Source organism: Podarcis filfolensis, assembly GCF_964270895.1.
Source record: "Podarcis filfolensis genome assembly, chromosome: 5".
Classification (NCBI taxonomy): domain Eukaryota; kingdom Metazoa; phylum Chordata; class Lepidosauria; order Squamata; family Lacertidae; genus Podarcis; species Podarcis filfolensis.
In genome coordinates, this window is record NC_139608.1 from 9,336,403 (window position 1) to 9,357,294 (window position 20,892).

The window sequence follows — 20,892 nt, forward strand, 5'->3', positions numbered from 1 at the left end:
CTAAAAACAGCAATAACAACTAAAAGGAGTTAAAACAGTGTGTGTGTGTGTGTGTGTATCTCCATAAGAATCTGAAAAAAGCTAAGAAAGTCTAAAAGAAGGTTAGGAACATCAGACAAGAGTGAAAGAGCGCAAAAGGGTAGTATATATAAGACCACAGCTATCAGTCTCCAATATGAGGTCTCATTATATTTAGTTTGTGGCACAGGTCATCATCCGTCAAATCTTGAGCACTGCTGTGCAGAATCTGGCAATGTTGCATGTTGTAGCAGGATTGGTATCTGAGAGCAGCAGGGAGGTATAAAATTGTCCTGTGCGCCCTGGGTACTTATGCAGTGATGGTAAGATGAGGCTAGTACAAATGTCTCTATAATAAAGACACTGGAGAAGCACATGCTCTGTTGTTTCTGTTTGTCCAGTGTCACAGGGGCATTGCCTCTCCAGATAAGCAATCTTCCTGTCTCGGCCTTCAAGGACAGCTGAGGGAAGAGCATGACATCAAGCCAAGGTAAAGGCCCTCCAGTGCTTAGGGACTTTGAGTTTAGCTAGATCTGACATAGGGCAGGCAGAGTACCTGGAGGGTTCATTGGCAATAAATGTTGGAGTCCTGAGTAGATCCAATTGACGCTCAGTGTCTGCAGCACATTGTTTTATGAGAGCTTTGGTGTATTTTTAATCTTTGTTGGAAGCCGCCCAGAGTGGCTGGGGAAACCCAGCCAGATGGGCGGGGTACAAATAAATTATTATTATTATTATTATTATTATTATTATTATTATTATTCCATGCTGAGTAAAAAGCATGGAGAGAAGCCCAGGGTTGAGATTTTAGTTACTACAGCCTGTTTCCATGTGGATTGAAAATCATTGTTCATAGTTAGTGGGCCAGTACTTGAGTATGGTCACCCACTCTGGCCTCCACTTTTATGAAACTTGTCTCTAGTCTCAAGGTGGCATTAGAGTCACATTTTGGGACTAAGGATAAAATGAAGAGGGATGAAACTTGAGCACCTTGGAGGAAAGGTGAGATATAAATGAATAACCAATAAACAATAAATCAACCATCCTAAAACAGGTTGGGATGAGCTGCTGGGAAGATCTCAAATTCTGAAAAAAGTCTATGAAAAGCCTTATCCACTCCGTTTGCATCAATGTGAAAGAAAGTCATTATAAAATACTTTATAATTACTGTTTGACACTGTACCAATTGGACAGATGCTTTAGAATTTAATGAATATATAAATTCAGGAGGTGTCTTCAGACTTCTTGCATCTGTGGTGGACTGGTCTAAAATTAGATACCTATTTGGTCGAGCTATTGACAAAAATTAAGTAGATGGCAACATATAATTTACCTTGGGATCCAACAATGCTATGTTTAGGTTTATTAGAGGGAACTGTTAAAACTGAAATGTAATTTATGATGTAATGAAGTAATACCAAGATATCTAATAAATTTTTGGCTGCCATCAATCTGTCTCGAGATACAATGGAGTGTGCCTTCAAGTATGAAGTCAAACCACTGCATAAGTGTGACCTCCACAGAGCAGAAGCCTGGGCAGTGTGTATGGAGGTCCTGGGATGCCCAGACGACAAGACCCCCTTCTTGGTCTCACTGATGGAGTCCAAAGGAAAGCAGAGCAATGTGCTTGGCACCAGCTTGGCTGCAGCAGTTGCCAGAAGGAGGCCTACAAGGCGCCATCCAACCATCTTAGGGACTCCGCTCTGGATTTGTGTAGGGTTTACTCCCAAGTCTTTTCTTATCGCATAGATGTCCTGCAAGGTAGCGGAGGTCAGAATTTTCCTTCTCCTAGATGGGCTATCTTCCTTCTAAGAAAAATAGTGCAAAGGTATGTAACAATGACTGTATTTTTCGCTCTATAAGACGCACCAGACCACAAGACACACCTAGTTTTTGGAGGAGGAAAACAAAAAAATATATATTCTGAATCTCAGAAGCCAGAACGGCAAGAGGGATCACTGCGCAGTGAAAGCAGCAATCCCTTTTGCTATTCTGGCTTCTGGGATAGCTGCGCAGCCTGCATTCGCTCCATAAGACGCACACACATTTCCCCTTACTTTTTAGGAGGGAAAAAGTGAGTCTGATAGAGCGAAAAATACGGTATATCTATAAAATAAATAATTCCAACTGCAAACCTACGCCAGTTTACCTGGGAGTAAGCCCTGAATAATCTATGGGGGAAGGACATAGTACCTTTGGCCCTTTCTTTCCAATTTCCAATTTCGCCTAATCTCATGTCTCCCCTCCCATTTGAGGCTATTTGTAGCCACGGCTCACAATCGCCAAGCAATAGTACCATTATAAGCTTCTTTAACAAAAGGCTTCCATGATCATTTTCTAGCAAACTGAAGACTGACAAGATCTCCTCCTGTTACCAAGACGCATTTTCTCTCGCCTTCCTGGTGATTTCTTTTCTTGTTTCCCGAGAAGGAAAGTGCTTCACGGAGGGCGACCTCTCCCGCTGTTGAGCGAGACCTTGTAGAAGGGGGCGAAAGGAATAAGAGAGCCAACAAACATCACATGTATATAAAAAAAACTCCTTTTCCTGCAGAGCATTAGGAGCGACTGGAGCACCAGCGAGCTCCTCTTTGACTCACCAGAAAACCTGTGACAAGGCTTCTGGGGAAATCAGTTCAATTAGAAAGACACGTTGCGATTTGCTTTCAATCATTTCTATGACGGAAAACACGGGCCCAAATGTGCGCATTATATCAGCTGAAAAGCTTTGACTTCTCCAGATTTTATTTTATTTTTTTAAGGCAGAAATGATCACCAGAATTTGCTGTATAACTGGCAAGGTGATTAAATATAGGATGTGGAGAAAAGCTCCCTCCTGAACAGCTATGAACATTTGTGGGCTTAGGGTGTATTCATGTTGCTAATGGGGCGGGTTGGGTGATGACCCACCCAGGTTAGTATGGGAGTTGTGCACAATTATATTCCTTGGGATGACTTAGCAGGGCTGTGTCCATGTCTCAAGGGACATTCAGCAAAGGGCCCTTTTGCAGGACCCCTGCTGGGCCTTCGGTATCAGGCAGAGGAGGATGCTGGGAGCTGCCATTTTAATTTCCCACAATTCACTGGAGGAGCACGATGTCAGGGGCATTGTGAGCATTGAGATGGGAGAGTGCTTTCGGTGCCAGAATAAAGGGGTAGGGAGGGAGAAACCAGGGCAGATTTCTGTGTGGGCTCCATCCATCAGGGTGGCGGGGCTCGGGTAGCTACCACACACTTAGGGCCACTTATTTATTGAATTCCACTTCTAAACTGTGTAGTGTTTTAAAAATCTGTAAGGAGGGGTACACTGTGTACATTGTCTAAACCATATCCATTAAAACCAAAGCACAACCTAGAACCAATAAAACAATATCAAAGTGAGCAAAACAGATTCAGGGAATTCACAGACATGGAATCATAGAATTGTAGAATTGGAAGGGGCTAAAAGGGTCATCTGGAAGGTCAGATCCGCTCACTGGAAGGACAGATTGTGAAGCTGAGGCTCCAGTACTTTGGCCACCTCATGAGAAGAGAAGACTCCCTAGAAAAGACCCTGATGTTGGGAAAGATGGAGGGCAGAAGGAGAATGGGATGACAGAGGACGAGATGGTTGGACAGTGTTCTTGAAACTACCAGCATTAGTTTGACCAAACTGCAGGAGGCAGTGGAAGACAGGAGGGCCAGGCGTGCTCTGGTCCAGGGGGTCACGAAGAGTCAGACACGACTAAACGACTAAACAACAACCCTGAGATTGAATCTCATGCTCTACCAACTGAGATATCAGGCTCCAATCTTATAGGTCAGGGAAAGATAGGTCTTTACAAGACGTCTCAGGCAACGGGTTGTTGATGCTTCAGGTTTGACAGAGGGAAGGGCATTGCACAGTATAGGGGAAGAAAGATCTATTGAAGTTCAAGGAGGTTTCCTGTATTCTGCAGATGAAGGAGGAATATGTTTTCAAGAGATTTATATGCAGAATTTGGCAGGTGTGATCTGAGTGAGCTTTTCCTTCATCAGACCATTGAGTGTCTGCTTATGTCCAAACCACCTGAGCATTGCCTTTTTAAAAAACCCTAATTATATGCAAATTAATACACCTTCATGTATCATACATTATACACATAATGTGCAAAAAAAAGATCGAGCACCATATGGTATGACATTTCTGCAGCATAATTCTATCAGTATTAATATGTACACAAATATTTTTATACAGTTACATGTGTGTCTTTCTATGTGTTGTTACTTTAGGAAACATGGAGTGTCTATATGTATGTAATGGTTCTAGGGGTTGCTCGTGCGTAAACTGGCGCCACACCTGGCTGGGTTGCCTGAGTGAACCTTTTCTGTCCGGACAGCCACTCGCCCGTGGCTGTCTCAATCGCTGGCAGAATCCGTCAGTGGGCGTTTCTTGAACTTCTTCCAGCAAAGAAGCTCTTTGACGCCTAGTCTCCCCCTTTCCCTGCGTGGAAGCCTTCTGCGCAAGGAGGGTGTGGGCAGCGGAGGACCCTTACTCTCCCCGCTAGTCCCCGGCAAGGAGTCATGGGACCGCCTCGCCGCTTCCCCCATCTGCCCCCCTTCTCCGCTGGTGCTACGCTGATTTCCTTCCCCAGAAGATGGGCTGCCTCTCCCCATCCCGGGACGCTCTCTGGAATCCCTCTGGAGTCTGCTTTCTCCCTCTGACCCTGATGGCAGTTCCCTGACAATGTACAATATGCATATACTATTACTGTGTAATAATGAATATAATATACAGAGAATTGTTTGTATTTTTAGTGGAACTGGTAGAAACATTCCTCGCTTCCTATTGAGATCAAGGACTTGAGGCTGGAGTTAGGAAAAATAAATCTGCACTGATAAACTTGAAATCAAGATTTTCAGAATAATCCGTCCCTTCTATGGCCAAGGTGTTTGGTGTTTGTTTTAAATCACACAACACACAAATACACATCTTCCGCATGAATTATAGGTGCATCCATGAGCTGTGCTAAGGGGCTGCATGCAGGGGGCTCATTTTTCACTTCTAGAAAACTATGGAGGCCCCAGATAGCCTGAGGGATGCTTCTTGGTTAAGTGCTTTCCATAATGAATAATCCAGACCTTTTCCAGAGATACATAAAAGAACCCCATCACCATAACATATTGTATGCCTTCCAACTTTCCCCCCCCCCATGTGAAAAGAAGTAAAAAGTTAAAAGCAAAGGACCCCTGGACGGTTAAGTCCAGTCAAAGGCGACTCTGGGGTTGCGGCGCTCATCTCAGGTCGAGGGAGCTGATGTTTGTCCACAGACAGCATTTCCGGGTCATATAGCCAGCATGATCAAACCGCTTCTGGCACAACGGAACACCGTGGCAGAAACCAGAGTGCATGGAAACGCCGTTTACCTTCCAGCCACAGTGGTACCTATTCATCTACTTGCACTGGTGTGCTTTCGAACTGCTAGGTTAGCAGGAGCTGGGACAGAGCAACGGGAGCTCACTCCGTCGTGGGGATTTGAACTGCTAACCTTTCGATTGGCAAGCTCAAGAGGCTCAGTGGTATAGACCACAGTGCCACCCGCTCCCCTACTAACACTTGGGTTAACATTGCAGTTCAATTTGGAAAAGCCAAATTGATTGAAAAGCTACCGTGATTCAAACCGTGCTTTCAGTCTCATGCAAGAGGTACTGCATACTCCTAGTCCTTGCATAACACCCATATTCCAACCCCTAGTCCTCACTGCCCTGCCTGACAGTATTACATTCTCCTGAATTATGATTCTGCACTTGGTTGATGCTGTACACCAGAGGTCATCAAACTTTGGCGGATGATGATGATGATTAAATATTAATATTTTATTTGTACCCCCATCTGACTGGGTTGTCCCAGCCACCCTGGGCGGATTCGAACAATATAAAAGCCCAATAAAGCATCAAACATAAAAAAACTTCCTTATACAGGGCTGCAAGTACATTTTAAGAAAGTGTTGTGGATGCCAGTCACAACACAGCTGCCATGGGTGTGTGGCATAACACAAAATGGCTTCTATATGATGATGATGATGATGACAACGACGATGATGGCTGGGCCTCCCCAGCCACTCTGGGCGGCTCCCAACAGAATATTAAAATCACACTAAAGCATTAAAAAGGGATGAGGGTGGCGCTGTGGGTTAAACCACAGAGCCTAGGACTTGCCGATCAGAAGGTCGGCAGTTTGAATCCCTGCGACGGGGTGAGCTCCCTTTGCTCGGTCCCTGCTCCTGCCAACCTAGCAGTTCGAAAGCACATCAAAGTGCAAGTAGATAAATAGGTACCGCTCCGGCGGGAAGGTAAACAGCGTTTCCATGCGCTGCTCTGGTTCGCCACAAGTGGCTTAGTCATGCTGGCCACATGACCCGGAAGCTGTACGCCGGCTCCCTCGGCCAATAAAGCGAGATGAATGCCGCAACCCCAGAGTCGTCCTCGACTGGATCTAATGGTCAGGGGTCCATTAAAAACATCCCTAAACAGGAAAGAGCAGAAAAGGAGACAGATCACAAAATGGTATGGGAATGCCTAGGCTATCAGCTGCCCTGTCAGTGGTGAGGAAATCACTTGACATCAGCCACTGCTCCACTTGCTCACAGAGAAATTTCTTTGCACCTCTCTTCTGTTTGTAACAGAAAGAAGGATAGTGTCCAATAATGGCGCCCGGTGAATTGTGGGCAGGTGCCAACCTACTTTTTCATGCCCCAAGCAGGGCACACATCTTCTGAGGGGCTCATCTCTCAGGGGACAAAGACCTTCAGTTTTCAAAGCATCACAACACTGGCATCGCCTGTGTGGAATTTTTTTATTTTTTTTTAAGGAGCAGCACTAAAACCAAATGTGGCTCAAATTATCCTCAGAGGCTTTCAGAAACAAAACCAAAAAAAAAGGTGTTGGAGTTGCTGGGGGTTCTCCTTTATTCAGAAAATGTGTAATTCTGTCATGTCCACTTAGGACTTCAAACGTGTTTATTTTAAAACTGGCATTCGACGACTTCATAACAAAACACCGTCTCTGCTCTCCCACCTCTCACATCTGGAGAGACGATGGCTTTACGTCGGATCTTTAAACCGGCTCGGTGTGCTGGCCCTGGTGAGCTCTGAGCTTTGTAAAAGCTGTTGTGGGCTTTAAAAAGAAAAGAACAGGAATATATTAGCGCAGCAACAACAACCATATAGACCACCTGGTGGAAACATTAAACATTAAAATTGACAGTTGAAGAAACACATGTCCCCCCACGCTAAATCCCTCTCCGTCAGGCACACCCCTGGCAAATTCTTTGGAGGGTGCTGTTCTTGAAAGGCTAGGAGCTCCTGTTGACTGATGGGAGACTCTGTGGGCCGTTCAGGGAGGGCTGAGAGGACATTATCCTCAGGAGAACCTGTATTTCTGTCTTAATTTGCTGTAATTTCACAACAGGGATGTGAAGTTGATGTGATCTGGGTGATACATGTTTACTGTGAGAGGGCTCCGAATTGGACTGGAGCTGCCAGCAGTTGTGGGGAGAGAGGGTCTTTTCATCGCAGGCCAAACTTCCTTCCTTCCTTCCTTCCTTCCTTCCTTCCTTCCTTCCTTCCTTCCTTCCTTCCTTCCTTCCCTCTCTCTCTCTCTCTCTCTCTCTCTCTCTCTCTCCTTCCCTCCCTCCCTCCTTCCCTCCCTCCTTCCTTCCTTCCTTCCTTCCTTCCTTCCTTCCTTCCTTTCTTTCTGAAATTGCTTTCCCAATGATGCTTGCCCACCCACAGGGGGTAAAAGATCCAGGGTACAAATACCATTTCCCCAACTGGGAGAAAAATGGCTGGAAAGACATATCACCCACATTGCACCAACGTCGCAAGTCCTTCCTTGCCTGCCCACCGCTCCCTACCCTTCTCTCCTCCCATTGTCCTCTGCTGCCTTGGGAGATGCCTTGCGGCCTGGCACAGCCTGACTGGAGGTTGCTCCAGGCCGCACAGCGTAGAGAAACACTGCACAGAAACATGGGAGGTCTGCGACAGTCGCACAATGTCACGACTCCTCTGGTCAGGAATAAACCTGGGACTTCATGCATGTAAACATGTCCTTTGCCCCCCCCCCAAAAAAAAGGCTGGACCTGCCCTGTTTCCAAACACCAGTGTTACGTTCTGCAGTGTTTAGACTGTTGGGGAAACAGAATAGACTGATAAACCCCACATTTTTGTATCGGCTTCTGCTTGCGTCGAGGGAAATGGACCCATTCTCTCTGGATCAGGGCTATTGGCGCATTGCAGCCTGCTCATTAAAGTACCTATCGCCTGCTCATTAACGTACATATCGCCAGGGTGATTTCAACAATAGCGTGCATGTTGGCAGCACTGGAATTTGGCCTAGCGTACCTTGATGCAGGACCCAACATGGAAGATATTCAGGCAAAGCCCCCGTAGAAACTCCACAGGGATCTTTTGCCTCAGTAAGAGCTTGAGGATGAAAGGCACACTCTGGAGGAGAAAGGGATGTTCACCCCTAATTAGCGCACTGAAGCAAGGCTTCGACGAGTGGTAGGTTAGGTCATCTCAGATGAGCGGAAATAAATCTCAGGCAGGCATGGTTTTTTTAATGAACGTCTCACAATTGGCTCTCCAACCTGCTTGGGTAATAATAATTGATACAGAGTCCTTGTAAAGCCAGACATAGAGAAATGAAACCTTCGTACTCAACAGACCTGCCTATTCTCAAGGGTAAGCTGCAAGTGGGAACAAGTCCGGTGCCAATCAAGGCAGAGGAACCAAGACCGGGGAGATATGTGTGCAATAATGCGCATGTGCCATAACAAGCCTGTCTCTGCTGCCACGAGGGACGTGGAGATTGTTCTCAGCGGTCGCTCACCCTCTAAGGATCAGGTCAGGCACCCAGCCGGAGCCAAACTCTGAATTCCAAGGCTGTTGGCAGCCACCCATCTTTGCAAGACTGCAGTGGCTTTGCAGCATTCTCTGGGTTAACGTGGACTCTGCTGTATATTTGGTGGCTGTCAATGCCTTTCGTAGCTCAGCAAGGCCTCCCACATTTCTAATCTATAGCGAGCAAATTATTTGCCGACATCCTGCTTCTTTTGTTTGTGCTTATTCAGCAGCTGTGGGGGCCATTCCTTGCCAGACCAGAGTATGCAACGCCCAATCTTCCAATTGTTTTTAATAGCAGGGATCAGTCTTGGATCACGTGGGCAAGCATTCGTATGGTGCTTGGTTTTGGTTTTTTTGTTTATTTCATAAACTTTATACACCCCATGATTGTAAAATGCCAAAGAACTTTACGGAAGGTAAAACGGTTTAATAATAATAAACAATCTTCAGTAGATTTATCGCTTTATTGTTCAGCGCCCAGCCACGCTTCCCCTGGGAGCCGTAGATCGTAAAGCAATTAGCAGAGTTACACAGCGGCGTGTGTCGAAAGAGCAGTAAAAGAGTCCCAAACGTTTCTTCTGTCCTAATATCTCTTTATTGGCACAAAAGTAGCGTATTTACAAACTCCAACTTCCATCTGATTCAAGCTACATCTTCTCCCTCTGCTTGCAGCGACGCAACAACCTGCTTTCGATTTTGACTCAGTACACAGCATTCCAAGCTGCTTTCGTCAAGTCCTGGCTTACTTCCCTTGTAAGCCCGTCCCCTCAGTCCCGAGGCATAGAAGGTTAACCCTTCACCAGACCCAACAAATAATAGTAGTAGTAATAATAATAATAATAATAATAATAATAATAATAATAATAGCAACCTTACTTTAAAACTTACAAAAGTTAAAATACGAAAACAGATTAAAATGGCACCAACTTTCTAAGCATCTGGGCAGGCTTATCTAAACAGAAATGTTTTTAACAGGTGCTGAAAACAGTACAGCTGACCTCAATAGGCAGGGATTTGCCAGGACTGATTATTGCATTAGGGTAGCGGTGGCTCATCTTTTACCGCCCACTTTCTTCAACGTTGTTGAGCTACAGTGTGCAGCAGGGTTCGCTCCCTATAGTTATGGTTAGAAACGGCGTTAGAGAACATTTCCTTGACCACCCCCTCCACTTCAAAAGGGCAGGAGTACAAAGTCAATTGTCATGTAACACCTTTGTACGGTGTCCCTGCATCATGGGAGTGTTTCTCAATCTTGAACCGCAACGCTCATCATCCCTGACCACTGGTCCTGCCAGCTAGGGAGGATGAGAGTTGTGGTCCAGCAATAGCTGGGGACCCAAGTTTGAGAAACACAGGCCTATGGGAAGCCCAGTGCCACCGCAATAATAGGAACATAGGGTTGTACCCAACAAAGTCGTCCCTGTTAGCACAAGGATTTCCACCTGTGCAATGGAACCTCCTCTCCTGTTTGTCTCTTCTGCTTCCCCAAATCTGTTCTGTGGGTTCCCCCACTCCTCCAGAGTGGATTGGGGTTGCGGGTGGAGGTGCGGAGATGGAGAGGAAGTCCTGGTGTGCCCTTGGGTGAACAGGACAACTTCCATGTGGCTCAGCATTGTCCATGTTAGCTAGCTGTGGTACTCCAGGGCTTCAAGAAAACGTCTTTATCTCCCAGCCCTACCTGGGATTGAACTTCGGGCATCTGCAAATGCTCTACCACAGAGCTCTGGGCTTATACCTGGTCGGACTCCTTGTCTATCTAGCCTTGTATGTGTTGTCATTCAGCCTTGTCCAGATCTCAAACCTCAGGTCTCCACTGATGAGGAACAAAAGGAGCAAGACCTTCCAGCAGGTCTCCATGTTGCCAGTGACCCTGAGATGCTGAACCAGGAAGGAGCAGAACAGCTGCCATAGTTCCTGGCTAACTGCATGTAAGGCTACTCAGGAGGATGGGAAAGCACATGGCTATTTGGCTCTTTTGTGTGCTTATTTGGTGGTTTTAATGTAAATTGCATTTGTTTTAATTGTCACGTTTTTGGTAACTGGTCCTGGGGCCTTTGCTCCAGCATGGGCTATAAGTACAAGCAAATTAAATTAATAAAGAGGGGATTTTACATCTCTCTCTCTCTCTCTGTGTGTGTGTGTTTATTTATAGACTATTTTTAATAAAACACTTTTTTCAGATTGGACGAAACATAAATAAAACGAGCAAAGGAGTTGGGATTGTGATTTAATGACCGAAGCGCTAAAAATGGCAAGTGTTATATTTTTAAACATCCCCATTCATTGGTGCCTTCAGTCTGCAACAGTGTGTGTACACACACACAATTTTTGGCAGATTTTCCCCCCCCGGATGAGCACAGCGTGATGAATCAAGCTGAAGATTTGAGAGCCAAATACCAAGAACGCAACAGAGAGAGTAGGATTTGTTTTATTTTTTAAAAGAAAATATATGAAAAGAGAGACGAAAAAGAGGAGTAAGGGGAGCTGAAAAAAAGAGCAGGTAGATATCTGCAGGAAGCAGGCATTCTTATATGAGATGTGAATGACCCATTCTAGGGTAGGCTGTCATATCTATGTGATCTGCCGAATTTCTTCTCTTATCTGTGGCAAGTGCAGAAGAGTGAATTACCAGCCATAAGGGAGGAAATCAATAAAGGAGGGGAAGGGGGGGAATATGGCAGGAAATAGGCCTTTCAATAGCTGTATGAGGGTGCCTGAGATACATGGAGACAAAATGATCTATCTGAGCTCTTGGTAAAGGGGAGGGGTGAAGTAACCCTCCCCAAATCAAAACACAACACAAAGAAGTTCTTCCTCAGTGGAAATTTGTCGATGGGCCATCCATGGAAAGTCACAAAGCCCTTTCCCAAAATGCAGCATGGAGGCTCTCTCACCTTTCAGGGCCATGGAGCCACTGCAGCCCAGTGAGCAGGGAAAATAAAAATGGAGAAGGTTTGGAAGGGATCCCAAGGGTCATCTAATCCAACCCCCACCCCCGCAATACGGGAATTGCAGCTAAAGACTCTCTGACGGATGGTGACCCAACCTCTGTTTGAGAACCTCCAATGTAGACTTTGTCTCCTTCTGACGGCAGCAGCAATGACGGGCCAGTTTCCTTGAAAAGTGATGAGTCTTTCACTGTCATCACTGCCCCCTGTAAACCTATTCACAGGCAGTTCTGCTCCCTCTGTGTGTGTGTTCTTCGTAATGGAGAAGTACATAGAAGAACGGGCACCGCCTTGCTGAAGCTAAGCAGATCTGGGTCTGGTCGGCACCTGGATGGGAGTCCACCTGGGAGCCACACGTTTGCCACCTTGAGTTCCCTGATAGGGTGGAGACACACAAAGGAATGTGGTTATGGTAGGGAAGGAGGGGGTAAAGGCTGCCACCCCACATTCCTGGGCAATCTGGAATGTACTGGAAGAAGAAGAAGAAGAAGGAGGAGGAGGAGGAGGAGGAGGAGGAGGAGGAGGAGGAGGAGGAGGTGTGGTTTCCTGGACTTAAGGCTATGGGTACCCTGTGTGTGAGTTAAAATGTGAATTCCCTGTGGAACATCCTCCCTTCAGATGTCAAGGAGATAAAGAATCGCACAACTTTTAGAAGACATCTGAAGGCAGCCCTGTATCGGGAAGTTTTTAATGTTTGATGCTTTTATTATATTTTTAGATATGATGTGAGCCACCCTGTAAAATAGGTGAGGTAATAATAATAATAATAATAATAATAATAATAATAATAGGTTTTTGCAAGACTATTAGGCAGCGTGATGTGGCCACCCCAGAGAGCATATTTCAGGTGTCATTTAGGGCAGCAAATAGTATTTAAGGAGCTATTGCTGCATTTCTGCTCCTACGGAGTAAGAAGTGCCAGAACGATGTGACAAAAATAACATGACCGGTCTCAGGTCTGAATGATGCACGTTGGCTTGGGGTGGTGGGGGTGGTGGGGGGGTGTCAACTTGCTGCTCCACCAAAATATCTTGGTCCAGCCCTGGGTCTTTGAATCTGGGCCAGAGCGGGGTGGAGAGGAAGCTCTGGACTTCCACAAGCATGCCTACCCCCACCCCCCATTTCCTACAAGGAAAGAGCATTTTGCTTTTAAAATGACGGTAACCGACCAGCCTTCAGAATGAATGAGGACTGCATTCTTGAGTGGGACCTGTCCAAAAGTGGTGCGTAGATATGGTATGTCTGCTGCACTCCAGGCCTGAAGTAACGAAACAAACCCTCAAAGGAGATACCGATATAGGTATAAATATAGATATCTTTTGATGGCAGTTCAACAATAACTCAGATTGTAGCAGGTACCCCCTACTTGCCTGCAGCAGCTATTTGCCTTCATCCTTCATCAGAGTTCCTTGCTCCATGTGCAGCCTCCTGGCAAACCTTTGTAGGTTCCTTTGGTTTGGAGCAGATTGAGGCCTGCTGTTTGCACTCTCAGCATCAACCCCTAACTAGCACACCTGTCTTCTCCATGATGGCTGCTTTTTTTCTTCTTCTTCTTCTTCTTCTTCTTTGTTAACAGCAGCAATTCCGGCTTCCGTAGCTGCACCACTTTAACCTCTTCCCTACTGATACCACTTCCAAGACGGAGCTAAACAAATGTGAAAATCCCGACCCTAATCCACAAATAGGACAAGTCACATTCCCTTGCTGCACTTAGAGGTCCTCATGGTGATCGTGCAGAAGCAGTTCTCTCGCTACAGAGGATGGTGTCTGCATGCCGGTTTATATGCCCATTAAAATCATACAGCGAAGCTTTACGTATTACCTGGGTGGTTCAGGCTGCACACCAGAATAAAGACTAAAAGGTAAAGGGTAAAGGGGACCCCTGACCATTAGGTCCAGTCGTGGACGACTCTGGGGTTGCGGCGCTCATCTCGCTTTGTTCAGGAAATCTTACATCATCACTTTGTTGGCTGAGGGAGCTGGCGTACAGCTTCCGGGTCATGTGGCCAGCATGACTAAGCCACTTCTGGCCAACCACTCAGCAGAATCAGCAGAAGGGTGCCCCAAATCTACCAAATACGTGTTAAAATAAGTGAGATAATGCACATGACCATCTAAAGGCAGAGACCATTAATTTCAGAGCCCAAACTTACCTGACTGTATCACTGGGAACGAACATTTTAACTCTCACACAGGGTACCCGTAGCCTTAAGTCCAGGAAATCTTACATCATCGCTTTGTTGGCCGAGGGAGCCGGCGTACAGCTTCCGGGTCCTGTGGCCAGCATGACTAAGCCACTTCTGGCAAACCAGAGCAGCGCACGGAAACACCGTTTAACTTCCCACTGGAGTGGTACCTATTTATCTGCTTGCACTTTGATGTGCTTTTGAACTGCTAGGTTGGCAGGAGCAGGGACCGAGCAACGGGAGCTCACCCCGTCGCAGGGATTCGAACCACCAACCTGATCGGCAAGTCCTAGGCTCTGTGGTTTAACCCACAGCTCCACCCGCATCCCAGATTAAAGACTAGAGATGGGCAAATATGTTGGTTTGGTTTCTCGCAATTTTGCATCCCCCCCCCCACCCACCTTAAATCCACATTTCTACATCAATCTGGGACCACGACAATGACGATGATTTTAAAAAGTTCTCCTGATAATCTGACAGCATTTTAGGGCACATTTTGCCCTAAATACACACATTTTTGCATGCATTTTTGCCTAATTTACACACTTTTGCAAAGCATTTTCCCTTAACAGAATGCACTTTCGCTAACGTGTGCATTTTTATATACATCCTTTACACTGGTATATCCATTTATGTACAAATTACTTGGCTGGAGAAGCCCATTGCAAAATTTGGAGAAGTGCAGAGACCCAAAGGATGGCTGTGTTTTGGAAACACTTTCACATCTTGTTTGGGAAAGTGCGGATTAGGTCAGTTTGCCTTTAAATGAGAACTGAATTGGAATTTCATTCCTTGTCCCTTTTCTTTAGCATGCTTGCTTACTTGATGCTAGGAATACTTCTGCAGGTGCCCAGAGCTCCACTCAGCAGAATCAGCAGAAGGGTGCCCCAAATCTACCAAATACGTGTTAAAATAAGTGAGATAATGCACATGACCATCTAAAGGCAGAGACCATTAATTTCAGAGCCCAAACTTACCTGACTGTATCACTGGGAATGAACATTTTAACTCTCACACAGGCCTTAAGTCCAGGAAATCTTACATCATCATCATCATCATCCATCATTTCCAGTTGATTATTGGTGCATAAACAGGACGCAAGGAAGTAAGTCTTTCAGTTACACTTCTGTCCTGAATATTCCAACATTCAGCTTCAGCATTTATTTTATCATTTAATTAATATGTTGGCCAAAATAAACTGACAACAGTAGAATCATGACCTGATCTCTTAAAGTCTTTTGCTTTGGCTTCAAATGGCCATGTCTGTAGTTGTCTGTGTGTTCTGATCTGGATGTGGGCTCCAGCGCTGGGGCAGCGTTTGTAACCTCCTTCGCCACTGCTGCACCCTTGAGCTAAATCCTACCCCTTACCCCCCACAAGACAGATGCAGAACATGGGCACAAAATGAAGTGAAGACAAAATTGCCCAGAAGTGAGAGGTCTGCCTATGTGCTGAACAGTCACTCTGTGCCTGCAATGATCACGGGGATAAAAAGAGGCCGTGTGAATTCATCCAGAGTCACGGCTCAGTCCTTGTGCCTCTCCCTCTGTCTTCCCAGCCCCAAATTGCACCGAGCTTTGAACGCTCCATTAGTGACTGGAAGTGGTCAGGAAAATACCCGAACAGCAGGCTGGTGAGGACACAGTGATGTATTGTGGGTAATTAGAGATTAATTACAATCCCATAGTTTGTATCATGGTTCGGGGTCAGCGCCGGGTCAGTGCACATGGCAAACTTAGAGAGCTGTGACTGGATGGATGACGCCAACTCAGAGTGGCCCAGGAAAGTGAAGCGTGCAAAAATGAGGAGCCAGTAAGGCTGGGGAGTGGACTCACAGCCAGGGTGCTGGCGACAGCAATGACACAGGCTGCTGGGGCCCCGAGGCACGGCAAAAAAGCACAACACGTTAACAAGCAGACCAGAGGAAGCAGCTGCCCCGCTAAGCATCCCTAGTCTGCAGCCAGGCCTTCTCCAATTAACCTCTTCCGAGTTCTCTGCAATTTGGGAAATCTGGGACACAGTTCTGAGCTCAGAGAAAGTCAGATGGATTGGTTGGTTGGTTGTTTTTTTAAAAAAAAAGGAGCAGCAAGAGAATATCTCTTCTTCCCCAAAACAGGGTTTGTCTTCCTTTAGATGCAGATTGCACGTGGAAGGTTTATTTGATGCTTCAGAATGTTTCAGCAGGTGCAAGGCCTTTGCTGCCCTCAACCTGCTCAGGTACGGAGGACTAAGCATGATGCATTTTTCTTCTTTGCAGTGCTAAGGTTTTTGTAAGCTTTTGACAATAAAGGAGGAGAATGAGAAGAAAGAGCAACCCGATTATCCTAGGGAGCAATCCTATGCCCAAGGAGGTATTGCAAGCCTGTGGAAGTGAAGCTGGCATAAAGTTGCGCTGGATCCCAACCCTGGCCTGCAGTGAGGCTTCTGCTGCTGCTGCTCTACCTACAGCTGGCAGAGGGAAGCCTTCGAAATGTATTCTGCACTGGGTTGCCAGGTCACTTGGCTGAGCTGAAGGGAGCTCTCTGGCTCCGCCACAGCATGTTCCTGGAATCCTCCTTTTGGGGGGGACTTACACTGGCCTCAGTTTTTTTTGGGGGGGGGACTTACACTGGTCTCAGTTCTGCTAGCTTTGACTTAAATGGCTGCGGTCCGGCTGAGTCAAGATGAGTGTGATGGCTTGGGATTCGGACTCGGAGGCTGAACCTGAGGAATCCCAGCCTGCACAGGATTCCCCACCTCCAGAACCAGCTGAGCTGGGGCTGGGGCATGAGCCTGAAGGGTCCTCACCTGTGCTGGATCCTCAGGTGCAGGCACCAGTTGAGTCTGCTCTGGCTCCTGAGGTGATGGAGGACCCATTGCCTGCAGGTTCTCCACTCTCAGCCCCGTCAGAGGAAGCTGAGGTTGCCTCTGGGTCTGGTAACCCTCCAGCCTCTCCTGAGCTGCAGAGGCTCAGGGCAGAGAGGCGGAGGGAACTAAGTTCCTGCAGGAGGAGGGCTCGCCTCCAGGCCAGGAGATGCAAGTTGGGGCTGCCCTATGCCTTGGGGCAGATAAAAGCCAGCCAGCCCCAGTCACAGGTTGCGGGAGCAACATTGTTGGTAGCCTGTTCCTGCCAGCACCCTGTCCTGCTTTTCTGCCAGAGTTCCTGACCTTGCCTGACTCCCTGCCTTGGACCCAGCTTCAGCTTTGACGGACAGCCTCCATACTGCACCCTCGACCTCGGACTGGACTCAGACCTCACCTCACGGTTAAACCACAGGACCAGCACAATGAACAAGTTATATATATTAAGCAAAATAGAAACATCACCACTCGACCCCCCCATCTTTCCCCCCTCCCCTCTTTCCCCCTATTCTTCCTAATGTCTCAACAAATGAAACCGATTTGTAAAAAAAATGTTACATGGGAAAAAAATACGAGAGAGACACATTGCACATACCTTTGTAAATCAACAAAATCTTTAATAAAAATACATTAAAAAAAAAGATGAGCAAGTTATGCTGGCATATCTTTAGCTGAGCTGGGGTTGGGGACTTAAACGTCACCTGAGCCCAACCGAGTCAGGAATCAGCCAACTGAGCTGGAGATCTGCTACATCCAAAGCGGCTCCTTATGGTGGATCTTGTCAGAGGATTGCCCCTATACTAGTGGCTGTTTTTCTGAATGCTTAAAAATACCTAAATACATTCTGTGCACTTCTAAGTTGGCATTGGGCACAAACAAGTGTTTGTTGTGGGTAGCCCTTATTTGTGCTTTTCTTTTTTCTTTTTTGCAGAATTCACACAACAACATTGGCATCAATATGGCAGTCTCTATTTTCCTCCCATTTATTTCTAGATTTATCTTTTCAGAGAAAAATCCAGTAAGTTAACACTCTGTTGTTGCCAATGTCCTGTTTCTGATATCTGAACAGCCCCATAATCTGGCACATAGCTAGCTGTCAACGTTTCCTTTTTTAAAGGGAAATTCCCTTATTCCGAATAGGATTCCTCGCAAGAAAAGGGAAAACTTGACAGCTATGATCTGGCATCAGCTGCCAGATCCAGCTAAACCCTTTTCTTAGTTGAACCTTATAGCCCAGGCAGTCAATCTTGCACTGTTCTGATGTTATCGTACATGTTGGTTAGGAGATTTGCTGTGCCAGGAGAGCAGGATGATAGTCAGAATAGAACTGAAACTGCTTCTGTGAAGGTATTAGTAAAATGCAGTCAAACTTGTGCCAGTGTGAATTCATGCAGCAATTGGGACATTTTAGGGTGAACAGTGAGCGTAAAGTTCACTAGTTCTACTGACCCAATGTAAATTCATGCTAATTTGTTGATTTAAAAATGTAAATCTTAGATATTCTCAACTAAAATGACTGACTTAGAGTGCATTCAAATGTGGGAATTACTGCATTAGTGTTACTGATTTTAATACCAATGTTGCCATTGTGGAGTCTAACATTCCTTTTACACTGCAGTAGCATGGACTGCAAGAAGATCAAACCTATCCATTCTGAAGGAAATCAGGCCTGAGTGCTCACTGGAAGGACAGATCCTGAAGCTGAGACTCCAATACTTTGGCCACCTCATTAGAATAGAATACTCCCTGGAAAACACCCTGATGCTGGGAAACATTGAGGGCACAAGGAGAAGGGGACGACAGAGGACAAGATGGTTGGACAGTGTTCTCGAAGCTACCAGCATGAGTTTGACCCAACTGCGGAAGGAAGTGGAAGACAGGAGTGCCTGGTGTGCTCTGGTCCATGGGGTCACGAAGAGTCGGACATGACTAAACGACTAAACAACAACAACCTGTTGCATTATGGAACAGTGGCTTTTTTGTCCAAATACTGCCGTTTTATGCTTAATTTTAAATGGTGGGAAAGAACTGAATGCTGGAATACTGCATGCATCAAAGTTTGCCACATGAAATTACAACGCAAAACTCCAGCAATCTTCCAGGTTAATGGGGTTGCAATAGATTTTTAACACAAGTATTAAACTTCTACATTTTCCAGAAGCGGCATTTACATTGTTTGAAACGTCACATAAAATGTAGAAATTAGCAGGTAAGGAGACGTTGGGAAAATGAAATTAAGTGCTGTCTGAATGCAGGCTCAGATGATAACATGGTCATTATCTTTCAGTCTAACCTACGTCACAGGGCTGCTGTAAGGCTAAAACTGGGGAGGCGAAATCATATATACAGTCCTTTTGGGGGGATGGATGGGTGGGATACAAATGTAACAAACAAAAAATAATAATATATTATTTCACCTAACAGCTGCATAGTACGCATTGTGTTAATCCAGACTATAAAGGTACAGCTACCCCTTCACATGATTCCCTAGCAATAGGGAGAAATTCATTCCGTTTGCATTTTAATGCAAATCTTCCTAATTTGTTCCTCCTAAACTTATAAATGAATCGAAGCCCAGCTATCATTCAAGATTCACACTTCTCTGAATTTTGTGGTGCAGTTGTCCAGCCAAATCAGTGCACATATTCGTGAAAATGACACACCAAACGACATTATATTAGGGGAAATGTCTCGCAACAATGCCCATCTTAAGACAAATGTGCATATATTAGGGGAAATGTGCATGACAAGACATGCTAATTTCCACGTGGACTTCTCAAAGGCAAATTCAGAAATCGATGTGGTAGGTTGAATTTAAGGGTGGAAAAAGGAGGAACTGAGAGAAATTGAAATTGACATATTTGTCCTCGCTTCATGAAATGTGCACACCCAATTCAGACTATAACTGTCCCCAGTGCTTTTTTTCTAAAAATAAAAATAAAAATGTTTAGGGGTACTCTCATTTTGACTCAAGAAAATCACCATTTTATAGTTCAAATCGGGGGAAATGAATACAGTAAATGGACAAAAGTACAAAGATTCACAAAATGTTTAGGGGTATGCGTACCCCTGCATCCCCCCAGGAAAAAAAAGCACTGACTGCCCCATAATCAGAAGGCAGGGGGAAAGTGCACGCAGACAGAGGTGGTCTCTCACACACAAACACAACCCTGACATGCCATCATGGCTCAGTTGGTTAGAGCATGCTGTTGATAATGCCAAGGATATTGCAAGTTTGATCCCCATATGGGACATCTGCACATTCCTGCATTGCAGGAACTAGATGGTCCACAGGGTCCATTCCAACTCAACAGTTCTATGATTCTATGAACACACATTGCAGACTGTGTCGTCGGGTAGACTATGCCTGCTCATTCTCAATCACAGTAACTCAGCCAGTTGGATAGCAGATATGGAAACTGCAGGGAGGGATGGAGGGAGTTGACTGAGCCCAGCACCTGCACTCCCCAACATAATATCCTTGCTCCTGGAAATAGAGGTTAGTGGCTCTAGTTTCAAGTAGGCTTTCCTCTGGAGGTGATCCCAAGCCTGCAAAATAGCTGGAGCCATTTTCGAAGGAGCTGCAGTGAACGCACAAATTATCTGTTGAGGAAAACAGCCCAGAAATGAGCTGGTGGAAGAGACCAAGTATGGTGTCCGGTGGGCAGTCTTGGGCACCAATGTCAGCAGGCAGGCATTCAGTTGATAATGTCCAGTTGAAGAACTGCTGGGTCCATCATGAGTTGGAAGTTGCTGAAATTGAGGAGCTAGGCCAGAGTCAATATCAGTCCCTCCAATGTCCCTATTTTCCAGGGACAGTCCTGGATTTACAGAAGCCAACCTGATTTCTGATTTGATCCTTAAATGCCCTGCTTTTTCTTAGGGCGTCTCTATGTTCATCTGAGAAATGCTGGAGGGTATGGAGGGAAGTTTTTTTAATGTTTTATTATGTTTTTATATATGCTGGAAGCCGCCCAGACTTGCTGGGGCAACCCAGTCAGATGGGCAGGGTATTATTATTAATATTGTTATTAAATA